This window comes from Lissotriton vulgaris, chromosome 8 (assembly GCF_964263255.1).
Source record: "Lissotriton vulgaris chromosome 8, aLisVul1.2, whole genome shotgun sequence".
Lineage (NCBI taxonomy): Eukaryota > Metazoa > Chordata > Amphibia > Caudata > Salamandridae > Lissotriton > Lissotriton vulgaris.
The window spans coordinates 24,459,531-24,468,348 of NC_141696.1; the positions used below are offsets into that span (position 1 = coordinate 24,459,531).

The 8,818-nt window shown below is 44.1% G+C and overlaps 1 long non-coding RNA gene across 1 annotated transcript; it reads right to left on the reverse strand.

The window, feature by feature from the left end:
• Positions 1 to 839: 839 nt before the first annotated feature.
• On the reverse strand, positions 840 to 2,801 carry LOC147693279 (uncharacterized). Its single transcript, XR_015299100.1, has 5 exons — positions 2,670 to 2,801; positions 2,188 to 2,333; positions 2,029 to 2,101; positions 1,836 to 1,939; positions 840 to 1,254 (listed from the first exon to the last, which is right to left on the reverse strand). It is a non-coding gene; the product is annotated as an uncharacterized LOC147693279 (long non-coding RNA).
• Between the last annotated feature and the right edge of the window lie 6,017 nt (positions 2,802 to 8,818).

Here is an 8,818-nt window from a genome sequence, read left to right on the forward strand (position 1 = left end):
TGTCTGGTTTCTGTGAGTGACAGGGCTGGGGAATTCCAGGAGACAGTCTGAGTCACCCAATGGTGAATAAAGAGATCTGCATCTTGATGGGAGGGAGGAGTGCACCTGAACTCTGAATAGGGCTGTACCTGCCTCCCACAATGCTGGCTCCACCTCCTGGGGAGCGGTGATGTCTCTGCCCTGCACACTGAAAGAAGAGAAGGAAGACTGTCAACAGAGTACTCCAGGACTGTACTTGCCTTCCAAAATGCTGGCTCCACCTCCAGTGGGGCATCTGATGTTGCTGCTTGCACTGTGAAAGGAGAGGAGAAGTCTGGTAAACAAAGTGCCTAGGAACTGGTTTTGACTAGGCAAAGGCCCCTCTCCCCTCCAAGAACAAAGGCTTTCTGGGTATAAATATTGGGACCCTGCTCCCATGAAATTAGATCACTCTGAACAACAAGAAGAAACCTTGACTAAGGAGAGGAACCAGAAGAAACTGAGGAGAGACTACTCCTAAGCTGAAGTGCTGCTTGGGGGATTGGCCTGCAGTGTCTGCCTTACTGCCAAAGGAAGGAGAAAGGAACTTTTGAGTAACTTTGCTTTCAACTTGTAAAGGATCTCCAAGGGCTTGGAAAAGAGCGTCCAATATATCACAAAGGACGGGGCCCCCTGAGTAGGATATGAGGCAGATCAGCAGGGGAAATAATCAGAATAAGCGAAGAAGAAGATAGATCTGCCCCGTTTTTAATCAATAATAGGCTCTTCAAGAGTCCAGTTTTTTTCAATAGTCACCCATTTAGCGCTCACCAAAGTATCAGTGCCACATTAGATTCAGACAAGAACACATTCAAATTTATAAAAAAAATATATCATTTTTATTTTTATTAACTTAATATTTTAGAGTGCATATAGACATATTTATTTATTCAAACATTTCAATAAAACAAGATAAGAAACACCCCATCAACAACCAGTCTTCCTGCATTCAAACTCAAACACATTCAACAATCACTAACAAACATTCTCATACATAATTCATTCATTCAACTCAGACAGGAATTAAGGAATAATGCTCTGAGAACATCCTGAACATGTTCTCTCAGCCATAGGCCGGAGATCGATGATTAAAGGTTCAGGGCAAGTTGTTTCAACGCCGACGCGCGTTTCGGTGCCAGGCCCGTAGACTGGCCGCACCTTCGTCAGGGCAAATGAAAGGGAAGGAGAGGGAGTAGTAGGAAACAGTATCACAAATGCTTCTGATATCCAGGCACTCTGTAGAAAAAACACATATTTTAATATTGTGTTTCGCCCCCATTCCATAAACAATTTAAAAAGATAATCTTTTACTATCCTCATATTTTTTCTCTCAAATGATTTTCCTGTAGACCTATATGCATATATACTGATCACATAGTAATTTATCACAGTGATTTAATCACAAGTTGGGGGTCTTGGTGAGCTCAAAAAATGGGTGACACAATAAGCAAAAATTAAAAAACAAGTCATTAGCGTCAAAGGTACATTCACGACCCCTGCAGTGGACCCTCACATACATCCTGGCTCTTTTGTTTCTGTACTTGTGTGCACTAAGCATTTATCCATTTTTTATATATATCTGCATTTCACTATTTATTTCATATCATACGCCAAGGTGGCCTTGTCCCAAAATCTGTTTGGTTAAATAGAATCGCTATTGTAATTATAATTGGTTAACCCCTCGTTTTCGAGGACCCAAACATTCAGGTTCCTAATGCAGTTTTAAGAAACATTCAGGTTCCTAGTGCAGTTTTAAGTGACAGTCATTTAAAAATGCTCAATAGCCCCATCAAGATTGTGTTTTGGAAGGGTATTACCTTGTATTCAGGCCCGAATTCACTTAAACAGTCCGCCCAAGGGGAAATGATGGCAGGTCACCACCTTTAAATAACAAACTGGATTTCGGAACCTTCCTGGAATCCTGAACAATAGATAACAGTAGCGTTTCAGTAATCTAACTAAAATTTAATTTCACACTTCTTTCACAGATTCACAAGTGTCACGTCTTACCGCGGCACAAAAGAGTCCTAATATGCAAATAAAGCAGCGTGGTAGTAGGTTCGGGGCCGGAGACTGAATCGGCCTGGAAAAAGGGAAAACAGGGTTTAAAACACCTCTTTCCACCACAGTAATTTGAGGCACAGGCAGTTCACAGCATAGGATACCTACTTGATCGCGTTACAAATTAGCGCGCAGCAGCTTTCTTTGTTTCACAGAGTTTAGGGTTCAGGCGAGTATCAGCTCTCAGCACGCCCCCGCAATCAAAATAAAGGATCTCGTCTTGCGGTGCTTTCAGCAATAAGTACCGTCGGGATCTGCCGGATAGAAGGTGCAAACAAACCCGGCATTAGCTCTATCGTTTAAAGATTTCAAAATAGGCAGCGCGATAAACGTGTGTTCCAGCAGTGGGGTTTTAAACTTTACAGCAGTAAGTTTTTAAACAAAATGTACAGCGCGGAATCTGCTCATGTTGCCAGACGGTTTCATGCACTGTGTAAGTCTTCCGTGCTCAAAGAAATATAAAGACCCGGCGTGGGCTCTGTGGCTGGTGCTTTTCTTTAAAATATAAAGATGCAAACAGCACCCTAGGCACGAAATGCAAGTAAGCTTCTAAAGCTTAGATGGTGCGCATTTTCCAGCAAAGTACTCACACGGACGATCCTTGTGGAGATTCCCCTTCACTCCGCATCCGGCAGCCGGTGGGCGACAGCTCAACACGCCGCTTCACTCTTTTTAAAGTACTGCAAACACCTAATGCGTTTCAGGTGTGCTCAGCAGCTACTGGCTCAAGGAAAAGGAAAGACCCGGACTGGGTTCCTGGTTTTTACCAAAACACGAGATGGAGTAATCAACTTCGTATTTTCCTTTAATTTACATGGTACCATCATCTCAGAGTACAGAAAGTATTCAATAAATAGCATTTTCCCATGGGCATGCCTCGTTTAGGCCAGTATTAGCCGCATCTAATAAAAAAATCCAGAAAACCTCCCTCTTTTTCCTGATGGAGGTAGTATTTTTGCCTGGAATTTCACGAATCTTTTCTAGGATGGACCATTTTACATCATGTTCAGTATGTTTCATATTCAGCCAGTGGGCAACGAGGGGAGCTCCCCGCCTTTCATTCCGAATATTTCCCTTGTGCTCGCCAACTCTGATTCTGCATTCACGGCCGGTTTCGCCCACATATGGCAATCCACAGGGGCAGATGATAACATATATAATATTGGATGATCGGCAGTTACTCATGGTGTTTAGTTTTATCTGGCGATTTCCAATGGTAAGAGATTCGCCAACAATGGCATTGGGACATGTGTGACAGTTGCCACACCGGTGGCTACCTTTTACAGGTGGGAGGCATGAGAGGCCCGTTTGTTTAGGTCCAACTGGGCTCCGAACTGCCCCTCGTACAAGATGGTTTCTCAAGTTCTTGTTTCGCCGAAAAGCAAAGATGGGTTTGGTTAAAGTTTCTTCTCCTTCATTGCCATTCAGGATGTGCCACTGCGAATTTATGGCTTGACGGATTTTGTCATTCACCGTAGAGTGATTGGTGATGCAAACCAGTCTGTTTAATTCATCCTTTGTTTGGGTTTGGAACATGCTTTCACGATTGAAATACCGGGCCCTCTTAAAGGACTCCTTGATTAAACGGTGGGGGTACCCACGTTTCATGAGTTTGACTTTCAGTAGGTCAGATTGTTCTAGGAAGTCGCTCATCCGAGAGCAGTTCCTTCTCACTCTCAAGAACTGGCTAAAGGGGATGGAATCACGTTGGCAGCGAGGGTGGTAACTTCCATAGTCCAGGAGTGTGTTTTTTGCGGTGGGTTTAGTATATAATGACACATATAGGCACTCCCCATTGTGTCTTACCCATACATCCAGGAACTCCACTTGCACATTACTTGCCTTGGCAGTGAATTTGATGTGGTCGTCCGCTAGATTTATCCATTTGATAAATTCATCCAGAGAGCCCTGGTCGCCACTCCAGATGAAAAAAATGTCATCTATGAAGCGCGACCAGGCTCTCACATTCTCAGAAAATGGGGCCATTTCGTTGTAGATGTTTTTGTCTTCAAAATGGCCCATGTATAGACAAGCTATACTCGGTGCGCATGAGGCCCCCATGCTTACCCCCTTTACTTGGTGGTAGAACTGTTGGTTGAATTCGAAATAGTTTTCATTCATCACAATTTTCGAAAATTCAATGAGGAGCTGGGCATTGGGTACGGCATCTTCTTTAAGTAACAGTTCTTCTAGGACCATAATAGCTCCTTCTTGTGGAATATTAGAATATAACGATTCCACATCCATGGTAACCATAAGTTCTTTGTCTGGATCGAATAAACAGTTTTCCATTTTTCCAATAAAGTCACCCGTGTCCCTGATGTAAGATTTCAATTTGCATACTAGGGGTTTCAAGAACTTGTCAATATATTTGCACAGCGGTTCTGTAGCAGATCCAATGGTAGACACAATTGGACGCATTGGAGGGTTCGTTTGACTTTTGTGCACTTTGGGAAGGCCGTAAATAATTGGCATTCTTGTGTGTGTAGGGGTAAGGTACTCTGCTTCTTTTGTGCAGCTTATACCTTCGTCTGCCGCTTCTGTCACAATCGTTAAGATTTGTCTCTTCAAAGTCTCCTCAGGGCATCTCAAGATCCGCTTATAGTGGGCATCAGAAGATAGTAAACTGTCCATCTTTTCAATGTAATCGCTGGTTTTAAATACCGCGATTCCTCCGCCTTTGTCACACGGCTTGATCGTTAGATCTTGGTTATTCCTTAATGACTTCAGGCCCATATTCTCCCTGATGGTTAGATTATGTTTGGGAGATGGAGTAAATTTAAGTGCTTTCAAAAGTTTATGAATGACCGCCTTCTCAAAAACACCTACTTCAGGTCCCACAGTCTCGAGACTGGGAGTGAAATTAGAGGGTGGCTTAAAACCCGACACATTGTCTGTGTTCTCACAATCAGGTCTTGTTAGAAAGAATTTTTTTAGGCGTATCTTTCTAAAAAACGCATGTAAGTCTCTGAATATCCCGAATCGATCCACCTGAGTGGAAGGGACATATGATAGGCCATGAGTTAGTAATGATAATGATTCTTTAGAGATGTCATAGTCCGATAGATTGAACACCGGGATCTCTTTTACCTCCTCCAATACTGTGTTTGTTGAGTTTGAATGTATCTCTGCGGAGGTCCCTGGCCTCGCAGGAATTGAGGTACTGGAGGGGTCCGATTTCTCGGACGATGGTTGCCTCGGCGATTGGCTAAAAAATGATCCTGTCCATTGGATCTATCAAACTGTTCAGGATATTGTTGAAACCCATAGTTGTAGTTTGGGTCATTGTTCATTTCATTATCGCCATCAGAGTCGGTTGAATCAGAGAACGTTTGTATTCGTCTCTTAGTGTCTCTCTGGTTGCCATATTGATTGGTCCCTCCATTATTGGTATAGAATTGGGGGTTCAAATACGGGTATGCTTTTTCTTGCGAAAAAAGTCTAACATCTTTTCTGAACTTTTCAACTTTTCTTTTTAAAAGATAGTCAGAAAAGGAGTCCAGTTCGATGTTTATTTCCTCAAGGATCTTTTTCCCAAGGTCAGATGGATTTTCCTTTTTTAATTTTTCTTCTAGTTCTTGGATTTCTTTAGCTAACATGGCTAAAACCTCACGTGCGGTCTCAACAATGAGCATCATATAATCTCTGCTACATTTGTTGGAGATTAATGCCCATTTTTCCAAAAAATGGCGGAGTTCCACAAAGAGTCCAGGAATATTCCTGATCCTTAGGCCTATGGGTATGGTACCTGCCTTTAAGTAATCCAACATGTATTTAGCGTGGGCTTCTGTTCGTATAGATTTCTTTTTTAGATTGAGGAGTTTGTCCCACTCACCATCAATTCTTTTAGATGGAGCAAAAGTACTAGATGTTCCCTCTGCACCAATCATAACTTAATAAAATAAAAATGATATATTTTTTTATAAATTTGAATGTGTTCTTGTCTGAATCTAATGTGGCACTGATACTTTGGTGAGCGCTAAATGGGTGACTATTGAAAAAAACTGGACTCTTGAAGAGCCTATTATTGATTAAAAACGGGGCAGATCTATCTTCTTCTTCGCTTGGAAAAGAGCGTGCCTCCTGCTGAAGTCTCAGGGACAACAAACTTCACCCCCCAGCTCCCCAGAATTCTTGTGGAAGTGCCTGCTGCTGTTTTGGGCCTTCAGAGGAACTGGGTGTCACAAGGAACTGGAAGCGCGACTCAACAAGAAGAAGTGTGTCGCCGTTGCTGTGCCTGCCGTCGCAACTCCGGAGAAAGGAGGGTGTCGCCGTTGGAACTGTCGCACTGCACAGCATCGGAGAGAAGCGTGCCGCAATGAAGAGGAAGCGTGTCGCCGTCGCTGCTGCTACCGTCGCAACTTGGAAGAAGGAGGGTGTCGCCGCTGGAGCTGTTGCACTGCACCGCATCAGGAGAAGAATCTCGCAACGAGGTCGGAGCGTGTCGCCGTCGCAACTCCGGAGAAAGGAGGGTGTCGCCGCTGGAACTGCTGCACTGCACCGCATCGACCAAGAGCATCTAGCATCCCCGAGAAGCACGGCACCGTCGGATCTGCTGCCGTCGCATCTTGGATGTTGCTGCTGTAGTTGTCCCATCGGGCGGAAGCTTCACGCATCGTGGAGAAGAGCGTCGCCGCTGGAGCTGTTGCCGTCGCATCGTAAGGGTGTCCCCACTGCAGTCCACGCATCGAACCGAAAGTCGCATCCCCGAGAAGCTTGCCGCACCTGGAAGATCTTCACGTTTTTATATCTTAGCACCTGAACTTTGCCGCATTTCCCATCGCTGCAACATTGCTTGTTGTGGAAGCGCAACGCAACTTAAGGTACATTGACGCAGAGTGTTGCATCTAAGAACTGAACTGACCTAAGCTTAAATCTACCATCTTAAAGTAATCATAGTGTGCATTTTTGTCGTTTATTGGTCTTGTGGTAACTCTATATAAAGTTTACTTATTTTTTATATAAAACCTTTGTGGTGTCCATTTGTAGTGTTGTCACTGGGTTACTGTTTTGGGGTCACAACTGCTTAACTTACAACGCCTCCGAAATTAGCCTTGACTGCTCATGCCACGCAGCCTAGAGGGAGAGCAGGGGTTATTTTGGGAGTGTAAGCCCCCTTTTCCTGACTAGAGTAGAGGGTCCTACTTGTCACAAGTACCTACCTGTGCCAACTAGAGACCCCCAAATCTAACAACTATCGTTTCCAGTTGATGGCATCCGTACGTGGCCCAGCTAAGTTCAATGGTGAATAGGAGTGTCTTTAACCCCTTGCATGAGGGGCTCATTCCCCCGCTGTGCTGGGGGGAGGGGGGTGTGCACAGCACCTCTGTGCTCATGACGAGCTCAGGTCGTCATGAGCAAAGGTGGTCGTGTGCTCATGACGAGCTCAGCTCGTCATGACTACACCCGTTCCTGTAGAACGCTCGCACAGCAGGGGAATTAGCCCCGCGTGTGAGCGTTCTAACGGTCATGACGAGCTCAGCTCGTCATGAGCACACGAGCACCGCTTGTCATGAGCGTCCAAGGGGTTAAAGCCCTGTGAACTTGACATGTTCATTCATTCTTTCATTTTCGTGGGAAGAGTTTCCGGCCATAGTAGTTAAGAGGGAATCTTTTTACCAACGTAGCACTGCAGGAATTTGTAGGCATTGCTTGAAGACGGGGCTTTCTGTTGTGATTGCACCATGCATATTTCTGCCCCAGGTGTGGAGTGCGATATCAGCTGGCAATAACATTGTTTTAGAAGTAATTCTTCCTGCAAAGTGCTGCTAGTGGAGAAATGTAGTTTGTGTTTAAGCCATACGCTTAATCACATAGGCCATGCATGCACCTTTTAGAGACCCCACTTTTTTTCATCCCACTTAAAAATCCAATGTCAAGCTCTTCAATTTCTGGTGCTTTGCAACAGTTTTAAGACGTTCTTAGAGTTGTCCGTTGCTCAAATGGGCGTAAGTTCTAATATTTATATGTTTCCCTCATCTTCATTGCTTGATTTCGCATTAGAGAAAGTGTCACTCATACTCGTTGAAATGTTACTCATAACTACACTGAAATTCTGAAAATGTCACAAATAGCAATCTGAAACCTTGGCAGCTATGCACTATTGTGCAAGGGTGCCTGTGTTGGCGCTAGGCTGCTAAGTGTAGCAATAGTGTGGTGGGAAATGCAGGGCTGCTCCAAATTGTTGTAAACATGATGCAGCCCTGCGTTTCTGAAGTGGGGGAGTGAAGCGTTAAGCCAGGAAGGCTAACGCCTCACTCCTCCACTTCCCTTGTAAATATGCTCCTTGTACTTATAGTCGTTGCTTGTGAGAAGCAAGGCTGGCAGTAACTGCGCCTCTTTTACTGCCAGCCTTGCTTCTCGTAAGCAAGGATTATAAGTACAAAGGGGCTTATTTACAAGCCTCTTGCGCCACTTTTGCGTCATTTTTAACATAGGAAAAGTGACACAAAAGTGGTGCAAGGTGCTTGTAAATCTGCCCCACTGTCATTTACAATGCCAATATTTCAAACTCTTGCGAATGTGAGGTCTATTGTATTGCAAATGCTTGTTTTTTTATGTCAGAGGTTTTTCGTGTGGTGATAGAATAGATGTCAAAATATTTGTTTTCTCGCAGCGATGCGTCACTTTCCATAAATGAGGCCCTCATTTTTTAAAGTACCTGTGAGAGGTGCAATATTTTGTCTGTGTTTTTATCTTGAGGTCAGTGGTCGGGCTGCATAAAGAAACAGTATAGATT